Source organism: Oncorhynchus gorbuscha, linkage group LG18 (assembly GCF_021184085.1).
Source record: "Oncorhynchus gorbuscha isolate QuinsamMale2020 ecotype Even-year linkage group LG18, OgorEven_v1.0, whole genome shotgun sequence".
Classification (NCBI taxonomy): domain Eukaryota; kingdom Metazoa; phylum Chordata; class Actinopteri; order Salmoniformes; family Salmonidae; genus Oncorhynchus; species Oncorhynchus gorbuscha.
This window is the reverse complement of record NC_060190.1, coordinates 1,444,351-1,470,661: the sequence shown is the minus strand read 5'-3', so window position 1 is coordinate 1,470,661 and position 26,311 is coordinate 1,444,351. Positions and strand designations below refer to the sequence as shown.

At 42.0% G+C, this 26,311-nt stretch overlaps 1 pseudogene; it reads left to right on the top strand.

Annotated features, from left to right (window-relative positions):
* Positions 1-25,563, top strand: part of LOC124002816 — a 48,070-nt pseudogene extending 22,507 nt beyond the window's left edge.
* Positions 25,564-26,311: the final 748 nt, after the last annotated feature.

Below are 26,311 nucleotides of genomic sequence, written 5' to 3'. Positions count from 1 at the left end.
TATAAACTCTATAAACTCAATTTAGCTTGTTATAAACTCTCTAATAACTCATTATAGCTCGTTAAAAACTCTATAAACTCATTATAGCTTGTTATAAACTATTAACTCATTATAGCTTGTTATAAACTCTATAAACTCATTATAGCTTGTTATAAACTCTATAAACTCAATTTAGCTTGTTATAAACTCTCTAATAACTCATTATAGCTCGTTAAAAACTCTATAAACTCATTATAGCTTGTTATAAACTATTAACTCATTATAGCTTGTTATAAACTCTATTAACTCATTATATCTTGTTATAAACTCTATAAACTCATTATAGCTTGTTATAAACTCTTTATAAACTCATTATAGCTTGTTATAAACTCTATAAACTCATTATAGCTTGTTATAAACTCTATAAACTCATTATAGCTTGTTATAAACTATTAACTCATTATAGCTTGTTATAAACTCTATTAACTCATTATATCTTGTTATAAACTCTATAAACTCATTATAGCTTGTTATAAACTCTTTATAAACTCATTATAGCTTGTTATAAACTCTATTAACTCATTATAGCTTGTTATAAACTGCTAACTCATTATAACTATTTTTATACTCATTATCACTTGTTATAAACTCAAACCTAAATCATATCAAATTGTTTTAGTCCCAAACACGTATTTAGCAGTTATGGGTGTAGTGAAATGTTTCTGTTCCAACAGCAGTAAACAAACAAGACACAACAAAACAATTCAAGTCAAAAAGTAAAATAATGGAATTAAGAAATTTAGAAATATTAGGATGAGCAATGTCGAAGTCTGGAGTATAAAATTATAAATATAAGTATATATTTTTTAAATTGATTTTATGTTTTATTTACCTAGGCAAGTCAGTTACAAACAAATTCTTATTTACAATGAACAGTGGGCTGGTCTAGGAACAGTGGGTTAACTGGTCTAGGAACAGTGGGTTAACTGGTCTAGGAACAGTGGGTTAGAACTGCTGGTCCAGTGGGTTTTTCAGGTTAGTCCCTATTTAGAACAAATTATTTTTACCTTGTCAGCTGGGATTCGATCTAGCAACCTTCCGGTTACTAGTCCAACGTACTTAGCCACTAGGTTACCTGCCTGGGACGTTTACATATACTTAATATAGCAAATCTGAGTCATTAAAACTTGTAATTTTCAACCACTCCACAAATTTCTTGTTGACAAACTATAATTTTGGCAAGTCGGTGAGGACATCTACTTTGTGCATGACAAAATGAAATTTTTCCAACAATTGTTTACAGACAGATTATTTCACTTATAATACATTGTATCACAATTCCAGTGGGTCAGAAGTTTACACACACTAAGTTGACTGTGCCTTTAAGTTTGGAATATTCCAGAAAATGATGTCATGGCTTCAGACATCATTTGAGTAAATTGGTGGTGTACCTGTGGATGTATTTCAAGGCCTTCCTTCAAACTCAGTGTCTCTTTGCTTGACATCATGGGAAAATCAAAAGAAATCGGGCCAAGACCTCAGAAAAAAATTTAGCCCTCCAAAAGTCTGGTTCATCCTTGGAAGCAATTTCCAAATGGTCAGTCGGTCGGTCGGTCTGTCTGCAGTATATACACGAAATCAACAAAAGTATGTGGACACCTGCTCGTCAAACATCTCAATCCAAAATCATGGGCATTTGCATGGAGTTGGAATCTGGTTTGCTCTGTTTTTAATTATATCTTTCCATCTCTCTCTACCCCCCTCTCTCTCTCTCTCTACCTCTCTACTACCTCTCTACTGCTGTCTCTCTACCGCTGTCTCTCTACTTATCTCTCTCTCTGCCTCTCTACTGCTCTCTACTGCTGTCTCTCTACCTCTCTCTCTCTCTCTCTCTCTCTACCTCTCTAACTCTCTACTGCTCTCTACTGCTGTCTCTACCTTTCTCTTTCTCTCTTTCTCTCTCTCTCTCTCTCTCTCTCTCTCTCTCTCTCTCTCTCTCTCTCTCTCTCTCTCTCTCTCTCTCTTTTTCTCTCCTCTAGATGTTTGGTATCATGAAACAGCACTCTGCTAACCTGCTGAATGGAATGAAGAAGCAGATAAAGATAAAGACCAGACCATTGATGTGAAGGAGTGAGTCCTGATTCCTAACCTCTGGCTTTTCTTGATTATATACACACACACACACACACACACACACACACACACACACACACACACACACACACACACACACACACACACACACACACACACACACACACACACACACACACACACACACACACACACACACACACACACACACACACACACACACACACACACACACACATATATATATAGCCACCCATTGCCTTGATAACAGCTTTGCACACTCTTGGCCTGAGGTAGAGCGCCTCATGATAAGCTGTAGACCACACTATCTACCAAGATTTCATCAATAGTATCGTAGCCGTCTATTTACCAACACACCCCGATGCTGGCACTAAGACCACACTCAACGAGCTGTATAAGGGACAGTAGCCGTCATTGAAAATAAAAAATAAAAATCTTTACTGACTTGCCTAGTTAATTAAAGGTAAAATAATAAAGTAATCTTAACTGATTTGCCTAGTTAATTAAAGGTAAAATAATAATGTAATCTTAACTGACTTGCCTAGTTAATTAAAGGTAAAATAAAAATGTAATCTTAACTGATTTGCCTAGTTAATTAAAGGTAAAATAAAAATGTAATCTTAACTGACTTGCCTAGTTAATTAAAGGTAAAATAATAATGTAATCTTAACTGACTTGCCTAGTTAATTAAAGGTAAAATAATAATGTAATCTTTACTGACTTGCCTAGTTAATTAAAGGTAAAATAATAATGTAATCTTAACTGACTTGCCTAGTTAATTAAAGGTAAAATAATAATGTAATCTTAACTGACTTGCCTAGTTAATTAAAGGTAAAATAATAATGTAATCTTAACTGACTTGCCTAGTTAATTAAAGGTAAAATAATAATGTAATCTTTACTGACTTGCCTAGTTAATTAAAGGTAAAATAAAAATGTAATCTTTACTGACTTGCCTAGTTAATTAAAGGTAAAAAATAATGTAATCTTAAATCTTAACTGACTTGCCTAGTTAATTAAAGGTAAAATAATAATGTAATCTTAACTGACTTGCCTAGTTAATTAAAGGTAAAATAATAATGTAATCTTTACTGACTTGCCTAGTTAATTAAAGGTAAAATAATAATGTAATCTTAACTGACTTGCCTAGTTAATTAAAGGTAAAATAATAATGTAATCTTTACTGACTTGCCTAGTTAATTAAAGGTAAAATAATAATGTAATCTTAACTGACTTGCCTAGTTAATTAAAGGTAAAATAATAATGTAATCTTTACTGACTTGCCTAGTTAATTAAAGGTAAAATAATAATGTAATCTTAACTGACTTGCCTAGTTAATTAAAGGTAAAATAAAAATGTGTAAAAATAAGGCCATGAGCGGAGCTCCAAGTGACTTTAACTTAAATCCGTTTGATCTAATATCTACCAGCATGTCACATGTGCAACCACAGGGCAGGACAGATTACCAGCATGTCACATGTGCAACCGCAGGGCAGGACAGATTACCAGCATGTCACATGTGCAACCGCAGGGCAGGACAGATTACCAGCATGTCACATGTGCAAACGCAGGGCAGGACAGATTACCAGCATGTCACATGTGCAACCGCAGGGCAGGACAGATTACCAGCATGTCACATGTGCAACCGCAGGGCAGGACAGATTACCAGCATGTCACATGTGCAACCGCAGGGCAGGACAGATTACCAGCATGTCACATGTGCAACCGCAGGGCAGGACAGATTACCAGCATGTCACATGTGCAACCGACAGATTACCAGCATGTCACATGTGCAGGGGTGTTTTTGGACAGATTACCAGCATGTCACATGTGCAACCGCAGGGCAGGACAGATTACCAGCATGTCACATGTGCAACCGCAGGGCAGGACAGATTACCAGCATGTCACATGTGCAACCGCAGGGCAGGACAGATTACCAGCATGTCACATGTGCAACCGCAGGGCAGGACAGATTACCAGCATGTCACATGTGCAACCGCAGGGCAGGACAGATTACCAGCATGTCACATGTGCAACCGCAGGGCAGGACAGATTACCAGCATGTCACATGTGCAACCGCAGGGCAGGACAGATTACCAGCATGTCACATGTGCAACCGCAGGGCAGGACAGATTACCAGCATGTCACATGTGCAACCACAGGGCAGGACAGATTACCAGCATGTCACATGTGCAACCGCAGGGCAGGACAGATTACCAGCATGTCACATGTGCAACCGCAGGGCAGGACAGATTACCAGCATGTCACATGTGCAACCGCAGGGCAGGACAGATTACCAGCATGTCACATGTGCAACCGCAGGGCAGGACAGATTACCAGCATGTCATACTGAGGGTAGTGTGTACAGACCAGTACAGCACTGGGGCCAAACTTCCTGCCATCCAGGACCTACAGTTGATGTCGGAAGTTTACATACACTTATGTAGGAGTCATTAAAACTTGTTTTTCAACCAGTCCACAAATTTCTTGTTAACAAACTATAGTTTTGGCAAGTCGGTTAGGAAAAGGGGGGAGGCTTGCAAGCCGGAGAACACCATCCCAACCGTGAAGCACGGTGGGTGGCAGCATCATGTTGTGGGGGTGCTTTGCTGCAGGAGGGACTGGTGTACTTCACAAAATAGATGGCATCATGAGGCACGAAAATTATGTGGATATATTGAAGCAACATCTCAAGACATCAGTCAGGAAGTTAAAGCTTGGTCGCAAATGGGTCTTCCAAACGGACATTGACCCCAAGCATACTTCCAAAGTTGTGGCAAAATGGCTTAAGGACAACAAAGTCAAGGTATTGGAGCGGCCATCACAAAGCCCTGACCTCAATCATATAGAAAAAGTGTGTGCAAGGAGGCCTACAAACCTGACTTAGTTATACCAGCTCTGTCAGGAGGCCTAAATACTGGACTTAGTTATACCAGCTCTGTCAGGAGGCCTAAAAACTGGACTTAGTTATACCAGCTCTGTCAGGAGGCCTAAAAACGGGACTTAGTTATACCAGCTCTGTCAGGAGGCCTAAATACTGGACTTAGTTATACCAGCTCTGTCAGGAGGCCTAAAAACTGGACTTAGTTATACCAGCTCTGTCAGGAGGCCTAAAAACTGGACTTAGTTATACCAGCTCTGTCAGGAGGCCAAAAAACTGGACTTAGTTATACCAGCTCTGTCAGGAGGCCAAAAAACTGGACTTAGTTATACCAGCTCTGTCAGGAGGCCTAAAAACTGGACTTAGTTATACCAGCTCTGTCAGGAGGCCTGAAAACTGGACTTAGTTATACCAGCTCTGTCAGGAGGCCTAAAAACTGGACTTAGTTATACCAGCTCTGTCAGGAGGCCTAAAAACTGGACTTAGTTATACCAGCTCTGTCAGGAGGCTTAAAACTGGACTTAGTTATACCAGCTCTGTCAGGAGGCCTAAAAACTGGACTTAGTTATACCAGCTCTGTCAGGAGGCCTAAAAACTGGACTTAGTTATACCAGCTCTGTCAGGAGGCCTAAAAACTGGACTTAGTTATACCAGCTCTGTCAGGAGGCCTAAAAACTGGACTTAGTTATACCAGCTCTGTCAGGAGGCCTAAAAACTGGACATAGTTATACCAGCTCTGTCAGGAGGCCTACATAATGGACTCAGTTATACCAGCTCTGTCAGGAGGCCTAAAACTGGACTTAGTTATACCAGCTCTGTCAGGAGGCCTAAAAACTGGACATAGTTATACCAGCTCTGTCAGGAGGCCTACATAATGGACTCAGTTATACCAGCTCTGTCAGGAGGCCTAAAAACTGGACTTAGTTATACCAGGTCTGTCAGGAGGCCTAAAAACTGGACTTAGTTATACCAGCTCTGTCAGGAGGCCTAAAAACTGGACTTAGTTATACCAGGTCTGTCAGGAGGCCTAAAAACTGGACTTAGTTATACCAGCTCTGTCAGGAGGCCTAAAAACTGGACTTAGTTATACCAGCTCTGCCAGGAGGCCTAAAAACTGGACTTAGTTATACCAGCTCTGTCAGGAGGCCTAAAAACTGGACTTACTTATACCAGCTGTCAGGAGGCCTAAAAACTGGACTTAGTTATACCAGCTCTGTCAGGAGGCCTAAATACTGGATTTAGTTATACCAGCTCTGTCAGGAGGCCTAAAAACTGGACTTAGTTATACCAGCTCTGTCAGGAGGCCTAAAAACTGGACTTAGTTATACCAGCTCTGTCAGGAGGAATGGGCCAAAATTCACCCAACTTATTGTGGGAAGCTTCTGGAAGGCTACCCGAAACGTTTGACCCAAGTTAAACAATTTAAACGTAATGCTACCAAATACTAATTGAGTGTATGTAAACTTCTGACCCACTGGGAATGTGATGAATGAAATAAAAGCAGAAATAAATAATTATCTGTACTATTATCCTGACATTTCACATTCTTAAAATTAAGTGGTGATCCTAATTGACCTAAGACAGGGAAATTTTACTCAGATTAAATGTCAAGAATTGTTGAAAACTGAGTTTAAATGTATTTGGCTAAGGTGTATGTAAACTTCCGACTTCAACAGTGTGTACTCGGCGGTGTCAGAGGAAGGCCCCAAAAATTGTCAAAGACTCCAGTCACCCGGAGCCTCCCGAGTGGCGCAATGGTCTAAAGCACCGCAGTGCTCGCTGTGCCACTAGAAATCCTGGTTCGAGTCCAGGCTCTGTTGCAGCTGGCAAGTTGTGTGACAAACACATTTGATTTGTTTTAGTTGTGTGGTCAGCAGTTGTGTGGTCAGCAGTTGTTGCCATTTGTTGTTGTCAGTGGTTGTGTGGTCAGTAGTTGTGTTTTCAGTAGTTGTGTTGTCTGTAGTTTTGTGGTCTGTAGTTGTGTGGTCGGAAGTTGTGTGGTCAGTAGTTTTGTGGTTGTGGTCAGTAGTTGTGGTCCATAGTTGTGGTTCGTAGTTGTGTAATTGTGATCAGTAGTTGTGTAATTGTGGTTGTGTTGCAGGTTCTTTGGGCCCTACAGTATGGACGTGGTCACCAGCACAGCTTTCAGTGTGGACATTGACTCTCTGAACAACCCTTCAGACCCCTTTGTCTCCAACGTCAAGAAGATGTTCAAGTTTAACCTGTTCAACCCACTGTTCCTCCTAATCAGTGAGACTGTATACGTACAAACACACACAGACACAAAGTTGTTCTTTATAATCGTATGTATGTGTATCTTTTTATAAAAATTTCCTCTCCCATCCTCTCCCGTCCTCCTCTCTTCCTCTCTTCTTCACTCCCCTCCTCCTCTTCTCCTCTCCTGTCCTCCTCTACTCTCCTGTCCTCCCCTCCTCCCCTCCTCCTCCCCTCCTCTCCTCATCTCCTCTCCCCTCCTCTCCCCTCCTCTCCTTCTCCAGTGTTGTTTCCCTTCACTGGTCCGATCTTGGAGAAGATGAAGTTTTCTTTCTTCCCGACTGCAGTGTTGGACTTCTTTTACGCCTCGCTGGCGAAGATCAAATCTGGACGTGACTCTGGGAACTCAACTGTAAACATGTTTTATATTTATATTTGATTATGTTGATATTTTTATCTGTACATTTTATATTTGTACTGTAATATTCTCCACCAATATGGAATGTCCAAATCGATATCATGTCGGAATTGAAAAACACTATTATTGGGACCCAAATATCTTCATTGATGTTAGAATCTGTTTGTGTTAGTTGTGATTGGACCAGATCCCATTAGAATCTGATTGTGTTGGTTGTGATTGGACCAGATCCATTAGAATCTGATTGTGTTGGTTGTGATTGGACCAGATCCATTAGAATCTGATTGTGTTGGTTGTGATTGGACCAGATCCATTAGAATCTGATTGTGTTGGTTGTGATTGGACCAGATCCATTAGAATCTGATTGTGTTGGTTGTGATTGGACCAGATCCATTAGAATCTGATTGTGTTGGTTGTGATTGGACCAGATCCATTAGAATCTGATTGTGTTGGTTGTGATTGGACCAGATCCATTAGAATCTGATTGTGTTGGTTGTGATTGGACCAGATCCATTAGAATCTGATTGTGTTGGTTGTGATTGGACCAGATCCATTAGAATCTGATTGTGTTGGTTGTGATTGGACCAGATCCATTAGAATCTGGTTGTGATTGGACCAGATCCATTAGAATCTGATTGTGTTGGTTGTGATTGGACCAGATCCATTAGAATCTGATTGTGTTGGTTGTGATTGGACCAGATCCATTAGAATCTGATTGTGTTGGTTGTGATTGGACCAGATCCATTAGAATCTGATTGTGTTGGTTGTGATTGGACCAGATCCATTAGAATCTGATTGTGTTGGTTGTGATTGGACCAGATCCATTAGAATCTGATTGTGTTGGTTGTGATTGGACCAGATCCATTAGAATCTGCTTGTGTTGGTTGTGATTGGACCAGATCCATTAGAATCTGCTTGTGTTGGTTGTGATTGGACCAGATCCATTAGAATCTGATTGTGTTGGTTGTGATTGGACCAGATCCATTAGAATCTGATTGTGTTGGTTGTGATTGGACCAGATCCATTAGAATCTGATTGTGTTGGTTGTGATTGGACCAGATCCATTAGAATCTGATTGTGTTGGTTGTGATTGGACCAGATCCATTAGAATCTGCTTGTGTTGGTTGTGATTGGACCAGATCCATTAGAATCTGCTTGTGTTGGTTGTGATTGGACCAGATCCATTAGAATCTGATTGTGTTGGTTGTGATTGGACCAGATCCATAAGAATATGTTGGTGATGGTTGTGATTGGACCAGATCCATAAGAATATGTTGGTGATGGTTGTGATTGGACCAGATCCTGTGGAATCTGTTTGTGTTGGATGTGATTGGACGGATTTGACCTCATGTCTTTCTGCTTCCAGAGTCGGGTGGATTTCTTACAGCTGATGATCGACTCTCAGAAAGGCAACGACACAAAGACAGGAGGGGAACAGACTAAAGGTACCTGGCGAACAAACACCTGTTAACTATTGTTACAAACACACACCTGTAAACTACTGTTACAAACACACACCTGGAAACTACTGTTACAAACACACACCTGGAAACTACTGTTACAAACACACACCTGGAAACTGCTGTTACAAACACACACCTGGAAACTGCTGTTACAAACACACACCTGTAAACTATTACAAACACACACCTGTAAACTATTACAAACATACACCTGTAAACTACTGTTACAAACACACACCTGGAAACTGCTGTTACAAACACACACCTGGAAACTACTGTTACAAACACACACCTGTAAACTACTGTTACAAACACACACCTGTAAACTACTGTTACAAACACACACCTGTAAACTACTGTTACAAACACACACCTGTAAACTATTACAAACACACACCTGTAAACTATTACAAACACACACCTGGAAACTACTGTTACAAACACACACCTGGAAACTGCTGTTACAAACACACACCTGGAAACTGCTGTTACAAACACACACCTGGAAACTACTGTTACAAACACACACCTGGAAACTACTGTTACAAACACACACCTGGAAACGACTGTTACAAACACACACCTGTAAACTACTGTTACAAACACATACCTGTAAACTACTGTTACAAACACACACCTGTACACTACTGTTACAAACACACACCTGTAAACTACTGTTACAAACACACACCTGTAAACTGCTGTTACAAACACACACCTGTAAACCACTGTTACAAACACACACCTGGAAACCGCTGTTACAAACACACACCTGGAAACTACTGTTACAAACACACACCTGTAAACTACTGTTACAACCACACACCTGTAAACTATTACAAACACACACCTGGAAACTGCTGTTACAAACACACACCTTTAAACTACTGTTACAAACACACACCTGTAAACTACTGCTACAAACACACACCTGTAAACTATTACAAACACACACCTGGAAACTACTGTTACAAACACACACCTGGAAACTGCTGTTACAAACACACACCTGTAAACTATTACAAACACACACCTGTAAACTATTACAAACACACACCTGGAAACTGCTGTTACAAACACACACCTGGAAACTGCTGTTACAAACACACACCTGGAAACTGCTGTTACAAACACACACGTGGAAACTACTGTTACAAACACACACCTGTAAACTACTGTTACAAACACACACCTGGAAACTGCAGTTACAAACACACACCTGGAAACTGCTGTTATAAACACACACCTGTAAATTGCTGTTACAAACACACACCTGGAAACTGCTGTTACAAACACACACCTGGAAACTGCTGTTACAAACACACACCTGGAAACTACTGTTACAAACACACACCTGTAAACTACTGTTACAAACACACACCTGGAAACTGCTGTTACGAACACACACCTTTAAACTACTGTTACAAACACACACCTGTAAACTATTACAAACACACACGTGGAAACTGCTGTTACAAACACACACCTGGAAACTGCTGTTACAAACACACACCTGGAAACTACTGTTACAAACACACACCAGTAAACTACTGTTACAAACACACACCTGGAAACTGCTGTTACAAACACACACCTGGAAACTGCTGTTACAAACACACACCTGTAAACTATTACAAACACACACCTGTAAACTATTACAAACATACACCTGTAAACTACTGTTACAAACACACACCTGGAAACTGCTGTTACAAACACACACCTGGAAACTGCTGTTACAAACACACACCTGGAAACTACTGTTACAAACACACACCTGTAAACTGCTGTTACAAACACACACCTGTAAACTGCTGTTACAAACACACACCTGTAAACTGCTGTTACAAACACACACCTGTTACAAACACACACCTGTAAACTGCTGTTACAAACACACACCTGGAAACTGCTTTTACAAACACACACTTGTAAACTGCTGTTACAAACACACACCTGTAAACTACTGTTACAAACACACACTTGTAAACTACTGTTACAAACACACACCTGTAAACTACTGTTACAAACACACACCTGTAACCTACTGTTACAAACACACACCTGGAAACTGCTGTTACAAACACACACCTGGAAACTGCTGTTACAAACACACACCTGGAAACTGCTGTTACAAACACACACCTGTAAACTGCTGTTACAAACACACACCTGTAAACTGCTGTTACAAACACACACCTGTAAACTGCTGTTACAAACACACACCTGTAAACTATTACAAACACACACCTGGAAACTACTGTTACAAACACACACCTGGAAACTACTGTTACAAACACACACCTGGAAACTGCTGTTACAAACACACACCTGGAAACTGCTGTTACAAACACACACCTGTAAACTGCTGTTACAAACACACACCTGGAAACTGCTGTTACAAACACACACCTGGAAACTGCTGTTACAAACACACACCTGGAAACTGCTGTTACAAACACACACCTGGAAACTGCTGTTACAAACACACACCTGTAAACGGCTGTTACAAACACACACCTGGAAACTGCTGTTAAAAACACACACCTGGAAACTGCTGTTACAAACACACACCTGTAAACTACTGTTACAAACACACACCTGGAAACTGCTGTTACAAACACACACCTGTAAACTGCTGTTACAAACACACACCTGTAAACTACTGTTACAAACACACACCTGTAAACTATTACAAACACACACCTGGAAACTGCTGTTACAAACACACACCTGTAAACTACTGTTACAAACACACACCTGTAAACTATTACAAACACACACGTGTAAAGTACTGTTACAAACACACACCTGGAAACTGCTGTTACAAACACACACCTGGAAACTATTACAAACACACACCTGTAAACTACTGTTACATACACACACCTGGAAACTGCTGTTACAAACACACACCTGGAAACTGCTGTTACAAACACACACCTGGAAACTGCTGTTACAAACACACACCTGGAAACTGCTGTTACAAACACACACCTGGAAACTGCTGTTACAAACACACACCTGGAAACTGCTGTTACAAACACACACCTGGAAACTGAAACTGCTGTTACAAACACACACCTGGAAACTACTGTTACAAACACACACCTGTAAACTACTGTTACAAACACATACCTGTAAACTACTGTTACAAACACACACCTGTACACTACTGTTACAAACACACACCTGTAAACTACTGTTACAAACACACACCTGTAAACTGCTGTTACAAACACACACCTGTAAACCGCTGTTACAAACACACACCTGGAAACTGCTGTTACAAACACACACCTGCAAACTGCTGTTACAAACACACACCTGTAAACTATTACAAACACACACCTGGAAACTGCTGTTACAAACACACACCTTTAAACTACTGTTACAAACACACACCTGTAAACTGTTGTTACAAACACACACGTGGAAACTACTGTTACAAACACAAACCTGTAAACTACTGTTACAAACACACACCTGTAAACTACTGTTACAAACACACACCTGGAAACTGCAGTTACAAACACACACCTGGAAACTGCTGTTACAAACACACACCTGGAAACTACTGTTACAAACACACACCTGTAAACTACTGTTACAAACACACACCTGGAAACTGCTGTTACAAACACACACATGGAAACTGCTGTTACAAACACACACCTGTAAACTATTACAAACACACACCTGTAAACTATTACAAACACACACCTGTAAACTACTGTTACAAACACACACCTGGAAACTGCTGTTACAAACACATACCTGGAAACTGCTGTTACAAACACACACCTGGAAACTACTGTTACAAACACACACCTGTAAACTGCTGTTACAAACACACACCTGTAAACTGCTGTTACAAACACACACCTGTAAACTGCTGTTACAAAGACACACATGTTACAAACACACACCTGTAAACTTCTGTTACAAACACACACCTGGAAACTGCTTTTACAAACACACACTTGTAAACTGCTGTTACAAACACACACCTGTAAACTATTACAAACACACACTTGTAAACTACTGTTACAAACACACACCTGTAAACTACTGTTACAAACACACACCTGTAAACTACTGTTACAAACACACACCTGGAAACTGCTGTTACAAACACACACCTGGAAACTGCTGTTACAAACACACACCTGAAACTGCTGTTACAAACACACACCTGTAAACTGCTGTTACAAACACACACCTGTAAACTGCTGTTACAAACACACACCTGTAAACTGCTGTTACAAACACACACCTGTAAACTATTACAAACACACACCTGGAAACTACTGTTACAAACACACACCTGGAAACTACTGTTACAAACACACACCTGGAAACTGCTGTTACAAACACACACCTGGAAACTGCTGTTACAAACACACACCTGTAAACTGCTGTTACAAACACACACCTGGAAACTGCTGTTACAAACACACACCTGGAAACTGCTGTTACAAACACACACCTTGAAACTGCTGTTACAAACACACACCTGGAAACTGCTGTTACAAACACACACCTGGAAACTGCTGTTAAAAACACACACCTGGAAACTGCTGTTACAAACACACACCTGTAAACTGCTGTTACAAACACACACCTGGAAACTGCTGTTACAAACACAAACCTGTAAACTATTACAAACACACACCTGTAAACTACTGTTACAAACACACACCTGGAAACTGCTGTTACAAACAAACACCTGGAAACTATTACAAACACACACCTGTAAACTATTACAAACACACACCTGGAAACTGCTGTTACAAACACACACCTGGAAACTGCTGTTACAAACACACACCTGTAAACTGCTGTTACAAACACACACCTGTTACAAACACACACCTGTAAACTGCTGTTACAAACACACACCTGGAAACTGCTTTTACAAACACACACTTGTAAACTGCTGTTACAAACACACACCTGTAAACTATTACAAACACACACTTGTAAACTACTGTTACAAACACACACCTGTAAACTACTGTTACAAACACACACCTGTAAACTACTGTTACAAACACACACCTGGAAACTGCTGTTACAAACACACACCTGGAAACTGCTGTTACAAACACACACCTGTAAACTGCTGTTACAAACACACACCTGTAAACTGCTGTTACAAACACACACCTGTAAACTGCTGTTACAAACACACACCTGTAAACTATTACAAACACACACCTGGAAACTGCTGTTACAAACACACACCTGTAAACTATTACAAACACACACCTGTAAACTACTGTTACAAACACACACCTGTAAACTGCTGTTACAAACACACACCTGTAAACTATTACAAACACACACCTGTAAACTACTGTTACAAACACACACCTGGAAACTGCTGTTACAAACACACACCTGGAAACTATTACAAACACACACCTGTAAACTACTGTTACATACACACACCTGGAAACTGCTGTTACAAACACACACCTGGAAACTACTGTTACAAACACACACCTGGAAACTGCTATTACAAACAAACACCTGTAAACTATTACAAACACACACCTGTAAACTATTACAAACACACACCTGTACAAACAAAACTGCTGTTACAAACACACACCTGGAAACTGCTGTTACAAACACACACCTGTAAACTACTGTTACAAACACACACCTGTAAACTGCTGTTACAAACACACACCTGTTACAAACACACACCTGGAAACTGCTGTTACAAACACACACCTGTAAACTGCTGTTACAAACACACACCTGGAAACTGCTGTTAAAACACACACCTGGAAACTACTGTTACAAACACACACCTGGAAACTGCTGTTACAAACACTGCTGTTACAAACACCCACCTGTAAACTGTTACAAATACACACCTGTAAACTACTGTTACAAACACACACCTGTAAACTACTGTTACAAACACACACCTGGAAACTGCTGTTACAAACACACACCTGTAAACTACTGTTACAAACACACACCTGGAAACTGCTGTTACAAACACACACCTGGAAACTGCTGTTACAAACACACACCTGGAAACTATTACAAACACACACCTGTAAACTACTGTTACATACACACACCTGGAAACTGCTGTTACAAACACACACCTGGAAACTACTGTTACAAACACACACCTGGAAACTGCTGTTACAAACAAACACCTGTAAACTATTACAAACACACACCTGTAAACTATTACAAACACACACCTATAAACTGCTGTTACAAACACACACCTGAAACTGCTGTTACAAACACACACCTGTAAACTACTGTTACAAACACACCTGTTACAAACACACACCTATAAACTGCTGTTACAAACACATACCTGGAAACTGCTGTTACAAACACACACCTGGAAACTGCTGTTACAAACACTGCTGTTACAAACACCTACCTGTAAACTGTTACAAATACACACCTGTAAACTACTGTTACAAACACACACCTGTAAACTACTGTTACAAACACACACCTGGAAACTGCTGTTACAAACACACACCTGTAAACTACTGTTACAAACACACACCTGGAAACTGCTGTTACAAACACACACCTGGAAACTGCTGTTACAAACACACACCTGGAAACTATTACAAACACACACCTGTAAACTACTGTTACATACACACACCTGGAAACTGCTGTTACAAACACACACCTGGAAACTACTGTTACAAACACACACCTGGAAACTGCTGTTACAAACAAACACCTGTAAACTATTACAAACACACACCTGTAAACTATTACAAACACACACCTATAAACTGCTGTTACAAACACACACCTGGAAACTGCTGTTACAAACACACACCTGTAAACTACTGTTACAAACACACACCTGTTACAAACACACACCTGTAAACTGCTGTTACAAACACACACCTGGAAACTGCTGTTACAAACACACACCTGGAAACTGCTGTTACAAACACACACCTGTAAACTCCTGTTACAAACACACACCTGGAAACTGCTGTTACAAACACACACCTGTAAACTGCTGTTACAAACACACACCTGTAAACTATTTCAAATACACACCTGGAAACTGCTGTTACAAACACACACCTGTAAACTACTGTTACAAACACACACCTGTAAACTACTGTTACAAACACACACCTGGAAACTGCTGTTACAAACACACACCTGGAAACTGCTGTTACAAACACACACCTGGAAACTGCTGTTACAAACACACACCTGTAAACTGCTGTTACAAACACACACCTGTAAACTGCTGTTACAAACACACACCTGGAAACTGCTGTTACAAACACACACCTGTAAACTATTACAAACACACACCTGTAAACTATTACAAACACACACCTGGAAACTGCTGTTACAAACACACACCTGGAAACTGCTGTTACAAACACACACCTGGAAACTGCTGTTACAAACACACACCTGGAAACTACTGTTACAAATACACACCTGTAAACTACTGTTACAAACACACCTGTAAACTAGTGTTACAAACGCACACCTGTAAACTGCTGTTACAAACACACACCTGTAAACTACTGTTACAAACACACACCTGGAAACTGCTGTTACAAACACTGCTGTTACAAACACCCACCTGTAAACTGTTACAAATACACACCTGTAAACTACTGTTACAAACACACACCTGGAAACTACTGTTACAAATACACACCTGTAAACTGCTGTTACAAACACACACCTGTAAACTGCTGTTACAAACACACACCTGTAAACTGCTGTTACAAACACACACCTGGAAACTGCTGTTAAAAACACACACCTGGAAACTGCTGTTACTAACACACACCTGTAAACTACTGTTACAAACACACACCTGGAAACTGCTGTTACAAACACACACCTGTAAACTATTACAAACACACACCTGTAAACTACTGTTACAAATACACACCTGGAAACTGCTGTTACAAACACACACCTGGAAACTACTGTTACAAACACACACCTGGAAACTGCTGTTACAAACAAACACCTGTAAACTATTACAAACACACACCTGTAAACTATTACAAACACACACCTGTAAACTGCTGTTACAAACACACACCTGGAAACTGCTGTTACAAACACACACCTGTAAACTACTGTTACAAACACACACCTGTAAACTGCTGTTACAAACACACACCTGTTACAAACACACACCTGGAAACTGCTGTTACAAACACACACCTGTAAACTGCTGTTACAAACACACACCTGGAAACTGCTGTTAAAAACACACACCTGGAAACTACTGTTACAAACACACACCTGGAAACTGCTGTTACAAACACTGCTGTTACAAACACCCAACTGTAAACTGTTACAAATACACACCTGTAAACTACTGTTACAAACACACACCTGTAAACTACTGTTACAAACACACACCTGGAAACTGCTGTTACAAACACACACCTGTAAACTACTGTTACAAACACACACCTGGAAACTACTGTTACAAACACACACCTGTAAACTGCTGTTACAAACACACACCTGTAAACTACTGTTACAAACACACACCTGGAAACTGCTGTTACAAACACACACCTGGAAACTGCTGTTACAAACACACACCTGGAAACTATTACAAACACACACCTGTAAACTACTGTTACATACACACACCTGGAAACTGCTGTTACAAACACATACCTGGAAACTACTGTTACAAACACACACCTGGAAACTGCTGTTACAAACAAACACCTGTAAACTATTACAAACACACACCTGTAAACTATTACAAACACACACCTATAAACTGCTGTTACAAAACACACCTGGAAACTGCTGTTACAAACACACACCTGGAAACTGCTGTTACAAACACACACCTGGAAACTGCTGTTACAAACACACACCTGGAAACTGCTGTTACAAACACACACCTGAAACTGCTGTTACAAACACACACCTGTAAACTGCTGTTACAAACACACACCTGTAAACTATTACAAATACACACCTGGAAACTGTTGTTACAAACACACACCTGGAAACTGCTGTTACAAACACACACCTGGAAACTATTACAAACACACACCTGTAAACTACTGTTACATACACACACCTGGAAACTGCTGTTACAAACACATACCTGGAAACTACTGTTACAAACACACACCTGGAAACTGCTGTTACAAACAAACACCTGTAAACTATTACAAACACACACCTGTAAACTATTACAAACACACACCTATAAACTGCTGTTACAAACACACACCTGGAAACTGCTGTTACAAACACACACCTGAAACTGCTGTTACAAACACACACCTGGAAACTGCTGTTACAAACACACACCTGTTACAAACACACACCTGTAAACTATTACAAACACACACCTATAAACTGCTGTTACAAACACACACCTGGAAACTGCTGTTACAAAACACACCTGTAAACTACTGTTACAAACACACACCTGTTACAAACACACACCTGTAAACTGCTGTTACAAACACACACCTGGAAACTGCTGTTACAAACACACACCTGGAAACTGCTGTTACAAACACACACCTGTAAACTGCTGTTACAAACACACACCTGGAAACTGCTGTTACAAACACACACCTGTAAACTGCTGTTACAAACACACACCTGTAAACTATTACAAATACACACCTGGAAACTGCTGTTACAAACACACACCTGTAAACTACTGTTACAAACACACACCTGTAAACTACTGTTACAAACACACACCTGGAAACTGCTGTTACAAACACACACCTGGAAACTGCTGTTACAAACACACACCTGGAAACTGCTGTTACAAACACACACCTGGAAACTGCTGTTACAAACACACACCTGTAAACTATTACAAACACACACCTGGAAACTATTACAAACACACACCTGGAAACTGCTGTTACAAACACACACCTGGAAACTGCTGTTACAAACACACACCTGGAAACTGCTGTTACAAACACACACCTGGAAACTACTGTTACAAATACACACCTGTAAACTACTGTTACAAACACACCTGTAAACTAGTGTTACAAACGCACACCTGTAAACTGCTGTTACAAACACACACCTGTAAACTACTGTTACAAACACACACCTGGAAACTGCTGTTACAAACACTGCTGTTACAAACACCCACCTGTAAACTGTTACAAATACACACCTGTAAACTACTGTTACAAACACACACCTGGAAACTACTGTTACAAATACACACCTGTAAACTGCTGTTACAAACACACACCTGTAAACTGCTGTTACAAACACACACCTGTAAACTGCTGTTACAAACACACACCTGGAAACTGCTGTTAAAAACACACACCTGGAAACTGCTGTTACTAACACACACCTGTAAACTACTGTTACAAACACACACCTGGAAACTGCTGTTACAAACACACACCTGTAAACTATTACAAACACACACCTGTAAACTACTGTTACAAATACACACCTGGAAACTGCTGTTACAAACACACACCTGGAAACTACTGTTACAAACACACACCTGGAAACTGCTGTTACAAACAAACACCTGTAAACTATTACAAACACACACCTGTAAACTATTACAAACACACACCTGTAAACTGCTGTTACAAACACACACCTGGAAACTGCTGTTACAAACACACACCTGTAAACTACTGTTACAAACACACACCTGTAAACTGCTGTTACAAACACACACCTGTTACAAACACACACCTGGAAACTGCTGTTACAAACACACACCTGTAAACTGCTGTTACAAACACACACCTGGAAACTGCTGTTAAAAACACACACCTGGAAACTACTGTTACAAAACACACCTGGAAACTGCTGTTACAAACTCTGCTGTTACAAACACCCACCTGTAAACTGTTACAAATACACACCTGTAAACTACTGTTACAAACACACACCTGTAAACTACTGTTACAAACACACACCTGGAAACTGCTGTTACAGACACACACCTGTAAACTACTGTTACAAACACACACCTGGAAACTACTGTTACAAACACACACCTGTAAACTGCTGTTACAAACACACACCTGTAAACTACTGTTACAAACACACACCTGGAAACTGCTGTTACAAACACACACCTGGAAACTGCTGTTACAAACACACACCTGGAAACTATTACAAACACACACCTGTAAACTACTGTTACATACACACACCTGGAAACTGCTGTTACAAACACATACCTGGAAACTACTGTTACAAACACACACCTGGAAACTGCTGTTACAAACAAACACCTGTAAACTATTACAAACACACACCTGTAAACTATTACAAACACACACCTATAAACTGCTGTTACAAACACACACCTGGAAACTGCTGTTACAAACACACACCTGGAAACTGCTGTTACAAACACACACCTGGAAACTGCTGTTACAAACACACACCTGGAAACTGCTGTTACAAACACACACCTGGAAACTGCTGTTACAAACACACACCTGGAAACTGCTGTTACAAACACACACCTGTAAACTATTACAAATACACACCTGGAAACTGCTGTTACAAACACACACCTGTAAACTACTGTTACAAACACACACCTGTAAACTACTGTTACAAACACACACCTGGAAACTGCTGTTACAAACACACACCTGAAACTGCTGTTACAAACACACACCTGGAAACTGCTGTTACAAACACACACCTGGAAACTGCTGTTACAAACACACACCTGTAAACTATTACAAACACACACCTGTAAACTGCTGTTACAAACACACACCTGTAAACTGCTGTTACAAACACACACCTGGAAACTGCTGTTACAAACACACACCTTTAAACTATTACAAACACACACCTGTAAACTATTACAAACACACACCTGGAAACTGCTGTTACAAACACACACCTGGAAACTGCTGTTACAAACACACACCTGGAAACTGCTGTTACAAACACACACCTGGAAACTACTGTTACAAATACACACCTGTAAACTACTGTTACAAACACACCTGTAAACTACTGTTACAAACGCACACCTGTAAACTGCTGTTACAAACACACACCTGTAAACTACTGTTACAAACACACACCTGTAAACTACTGTTACAAACACACCTGTAAACTACTGTTACAAACGCACACCTGTAAACTGCTGTTACAAACACACACCTGTAAACTACTGTTACAAACACACACCTGGAAACTGCTGTTACAAACACTGCTGTTACAAACACCCACCTGTAAACTGTTACAAATACACACCTGGAAACTACTGTTACAAATACACACCTGTAAACTGCTGTTACAAACACACACCTGTAAACTGCTGTTACAAACACACACCTGTAAACTGCTGTTACAAACACACACCTGGAAACTACTGTTACAAACACATACCTGGAAACTGCTGTTACAAACACACACCTGTAAACTGCTGTTACAAACACACACTTGTTACAAACACACACCTGGAAACTGCTGTTACAAACACACACTTGTTACAAACACACACCTGTAAACTGCTGTTACAAACACACACCTGGAAACTGCTGTTACAAACACACACTTGTTACAAACACACACCTGTAAACTGCTGTTACAAACACACACCTGGAAACTGCTGTTACAAACACACACCTGTAAACTGCTGTTACAAACACACACTTGTTACAAACATATTCTCTCTCCTATTCCCTCCTCTCCTCTCCTCTCTCTCCACAGGACTGACTGATCATGAGATCTTGTCTCAGGCCATCATGTTCATCTTCGGTGGCTACGAGACCAGCAGCAGTACTATGAGTTTCCTGGCCTATAACCTGGCAACCAATCCCCACACCATGACCAAACTGCAGGAAGAGATAGATACTGTGTTCCCCAACAAGGTAATCCCCACACCATGACCAAACTGCAGGAGGAGATAGATACTGTGTTCCCCAAAAAGGTAATCCCCACACCATGACCAAACTGCAGGAGGAGATAGATACTGTGTTCCCCAACAAGGTAATCCCCACACCATGACCAAACTGCAGGAGGAGATAGATACTGTGTTCCCCAACAAGGTAATCCCCACACCATGACCAAACTGCAGGAGGAGATAGATACTGTGTTCCCCAACAAGGTAATCCCCACACCATGACCAAACTGCAGGAGGAGATAGATACTGTGTTCCCCAACAAGGTAACCCCCACAACATGACCAAACTGCAGGAGGAAATAGATACTGTGTTCTCCAACAGATGTGTTGAGGTACTGATGTGTGTGTAACCCCGGTGTCAGATGGGGTGAGGTACTGATGTGTTGTAACCCCGGTGTCAGATGGGGTGAGGTACTGATGTGTGTGTATCCCCGGTGTCAGATGGGGTGAGGTACTGATGTGTGTGTAACCCCGGTGTCAGATGGGGTGAGGTACTGATGTGTGTGTAACCCCGGTCTCAGATGGGGTGAGGTACTGATGTGTATGTAACCCCGGTGTCAGATGGGGTGAGGTGCTGATGTGTGTGTAACCCCGGTGTCAGATGGGGTGAGGTACTGATGTGTATGTAACCACGGTGTCAGATGGGGTGAGGTACTGATGTGTGTGTAACCCCGGTGTCAGATGGGGTGAGGTACTGATGTGTATGTAACCACGGTGTCAGATGAAGTGAGGTACTGATGTGTGTGTAACCCCGGTGTCAGATGAGGTGAGGTACTGATGTGTATGTAACCCCGGTGTCAGATGGGGTGAGGTACTGATGTGTGTGTATCCCCGGTGTCAGATGGGGTGAGGTACTGATGTGTATGTAACCACGGTGTCAGATGGGGTGAGGTACTGATGTGTGTGTAACCCCGGTGTCAGATGGGGTGAGGTACTGATGTGTGTGTATCCCCGGTGTCAGATGGGGTGAGATACTGATGTGTATGTAACCACGGTGTCAGATGGGGTGAGGTACTGATGTGTGTGTAACCCCGGTGTCAGATGGGGTGAGGTACTGATGTGTGTGTAACCCCGGTGTCAGATGGGGTGAGGTACTGATGTGTGTGTAACCCCGGTGTCAGATGAGGTGAGGTACTGATGTGTGTTTAACCCCGGTGCCAGATGTGTTGAGGTACTGATGTGTGTTTAACCCCGGTGTCAGATGGGGTGAGGTACTGATGTGTGTGTAACCCCGGTGTCAGATGAGGTGAGGTACTGATGTGTATGTAACCACGGTGTCAGATGGGGTGAGGTACTGATGTGTATGTAACCACAACAGTGAATCAACCCACTCAGGTGACGCACCCCCTGATGAAGATAGATCCTGTGTGGGTGCCAGATGTGTTGAGGTACTGATGTGTGTGTAACCCCGGTGTCAGATGGGATGAGTTACTGATGTGTATGTAACCACGGTGCAGGCTCCAATCCAGTACGAAGCTCTGATGCAGATGGACTATTTGGACTGTGTGTTGAACGAGTCTCTGAGACTGTACCCCATCGCCCCGCGACTGGAGAGGGTCGCCAAGAAGACGGTGGAGATCAACGGCATCGTCATCCCCAAAGACTGCGTTGTCCTGGTTCCCACGTGGACCCTCCACCGTGACCCAGAGATCTGGTCTGACCCTGAGGAGTTCAAACCAGAGAGGTACTGGACCGCACCGTAACCACAATACAACCATAACACAACCTTAATACAACCACAGTACAACAATATCACAACCACAAATCAACTACAATACAATGTGTAATGTGTCTGCCCTCCCCCTGTCCAGGTTCAGTAAGGAGAACAAGGAGCCTATTGATCCGAACACGTACATGCCGTTTGGGGCGGGGCCCAGGAACTGTATCGGGATGCGCTTCGCCCTGATCATGATCAAACTGGCCATGGTCGAGATCCTCCAGAGTTTCACTTTCTCCGTCTGCGACGAGACCGAGGTGAGACGCTCACCTGAGCAGACAGAATATGACACCATCAAACGTCAGTTTCTGTTTCAGCATGGTCACCACCTGTTTTAACATGGTCAGCACCTGTTTTAGCATGGTCACCACCTGTTTTAACATGATCACCACGTGTTTTATTATGGTCACCACGTGTTTTAACATGGTCACCACCTGTTTAACATGGTCACCACCTGTTTTAACATGGTCAGCACCTGTTTTAACATGGTCACCACCTGTTTTAGCATGGTTACCACCTGTTTTAACATGGTCACCACCTGTTTTAACATGGTCACCACCTGTTTTAACATGGTCACCACCTGTTTTAACATGGTCACCACCTGTTTAACATGGTCACCACCTGTTTTAACATGGTCACCACCTGTTTTAACATGGTCACCACCTGTTTTAACATGGTCACCACCTGTTTAACATGGTCACCACCTGTTTAACATGGTCACCACCTGTTTAACATGGTCAGCACCTGCATGGTCACCACCTGTTTTTACATGGTCACCACCAGTTTAACATGGTCACCACCTGTTTAACATGGTCAGCACCTGTATGGTCAGCACCTGTTTTAACATGGTCACCACCTGTTTTAACATGGTCACCACCTGTTTTAACATGGTCACCACCTGTTTTAACATGGTCACCACCTGTTTAACATGGTCACCACCTGTTTTAACATGGTCACCACCTGTTTTAACATGGTCACCACCTGTTTTTACATGGTCACCACCTGTTTTTACATGGTCACCACCTGTTTTAACATGGTCACCACCTGTTTTAACATGGTCACCATCTGTTTTAACATGGTCACCACCTGTTTTTACATGGTCACCACCTGTTTTTACATGGTCACCACCTGTTTTTACATGGTCACCACCTGTTTAACATGGTCACCACCTGTTTTAACATGGTCACCACCTGTTTAACATGGTCACCACCTGTTTAACATGGTCACCACCTGTTTTTACATGGTCACCACCTGTTTTTACATGGTCACCACCTGTTTAACATGGTCACCACCTGTTTTAACATGGTCACCACCTGTTTAACATGGTCACCACCTGTTTAACATGGTCACCACCTGTTTAACATGGTCAGCACCTGCATGGTCACCACCTGTTTTAACATGGTCACCACCTGTTTAACATGGTCACCACCTGTTTTTACATGGTCACCACCTGTTTTAACATGGTCACCACCTGTTTTTACATGGTCACCACCTGTTTTTACATGGTCACCACCTGTTTAACATGGTCACCACCTGTTTAACATGGTCAGCACCTGCATGGTCACCACCTGTTTTTACATGGTCATCACCAGTTTAACATGGTCACCACCTGTTTAACATGGTCAGCACCTGCATGGTCAGCACCTGTTTTAACATGGTCACCACCTGTTTTAACATGGTCTGTTATTCTCTATAGATCCCTTTGGAGATTGACAACCAGGGTTTCCTGATGCCAAAACGACCAATCAAACTGAGGCTGGACCCCCGTAGCAACACCCCTAGCAACACCACCGCTACCACTCTGAAGAGTCCAACAATGTGACCGAATGCAGGAGCCCCCACCCTACTCTAGAGCCCCCACCCTACTCTAGAGCACCCCACCCTACTCTAGAGCCCCCCTAGAGCCCCCCACCCTACCCTAGAGCACACCACCCTACTCTAGAGCCCCCCACCCTACCCTAGAGCCCCCCACCCTACCCTAGAGCACCCCACCCTACTCTAGAGCCCCCACCCTACCCTAGAGCCCCCACCCTACCCTAAAGCCCCCCACCCTACCCTAGAGCACCCCACGCTACCCTAGAGCACCCCACCCTACCCTAGAGCACCCCACCCCACCCTAGTGTCCCCACCCTACCCTAGAGCCCCCACCCTACCCTAGAGCACCCCACCCTACCCTAGAGCACCCCACCCCACCCTAGTGTCCCCCACCCCACCCTAGAGCCCCCCACCCTACCCTAGAGCCCCCCACCCTACCCTAGAGCGCCCCCACCCTACCCTAGAGCACCCCACCCTTCCCTAGAGCCCCCCCTAGAGCCCCCCACCCTACCCTAGAGCCCCCCTAGAGGCCCCCACCCTACCCTAGAGCACCCCACCCTACTCTAGAGCCCCCCACCCTACCCTAGAGCACCCCACCCTACTCTAGAGCACCCTACCCTACCCGGGAGAACCCTACTATATACAGTGGGGCAAAAAAGTATTTAGTCAGCCACCAATTGTGCAAGTTCTCCCAATTAAAAAGATGAGAGGCCTGTAATTTTCATCATAGGTACACTTCAACTATGACAGACAAAATTAGGGAAAAAAATCCAGAAAATCACATTGTAGGATTTT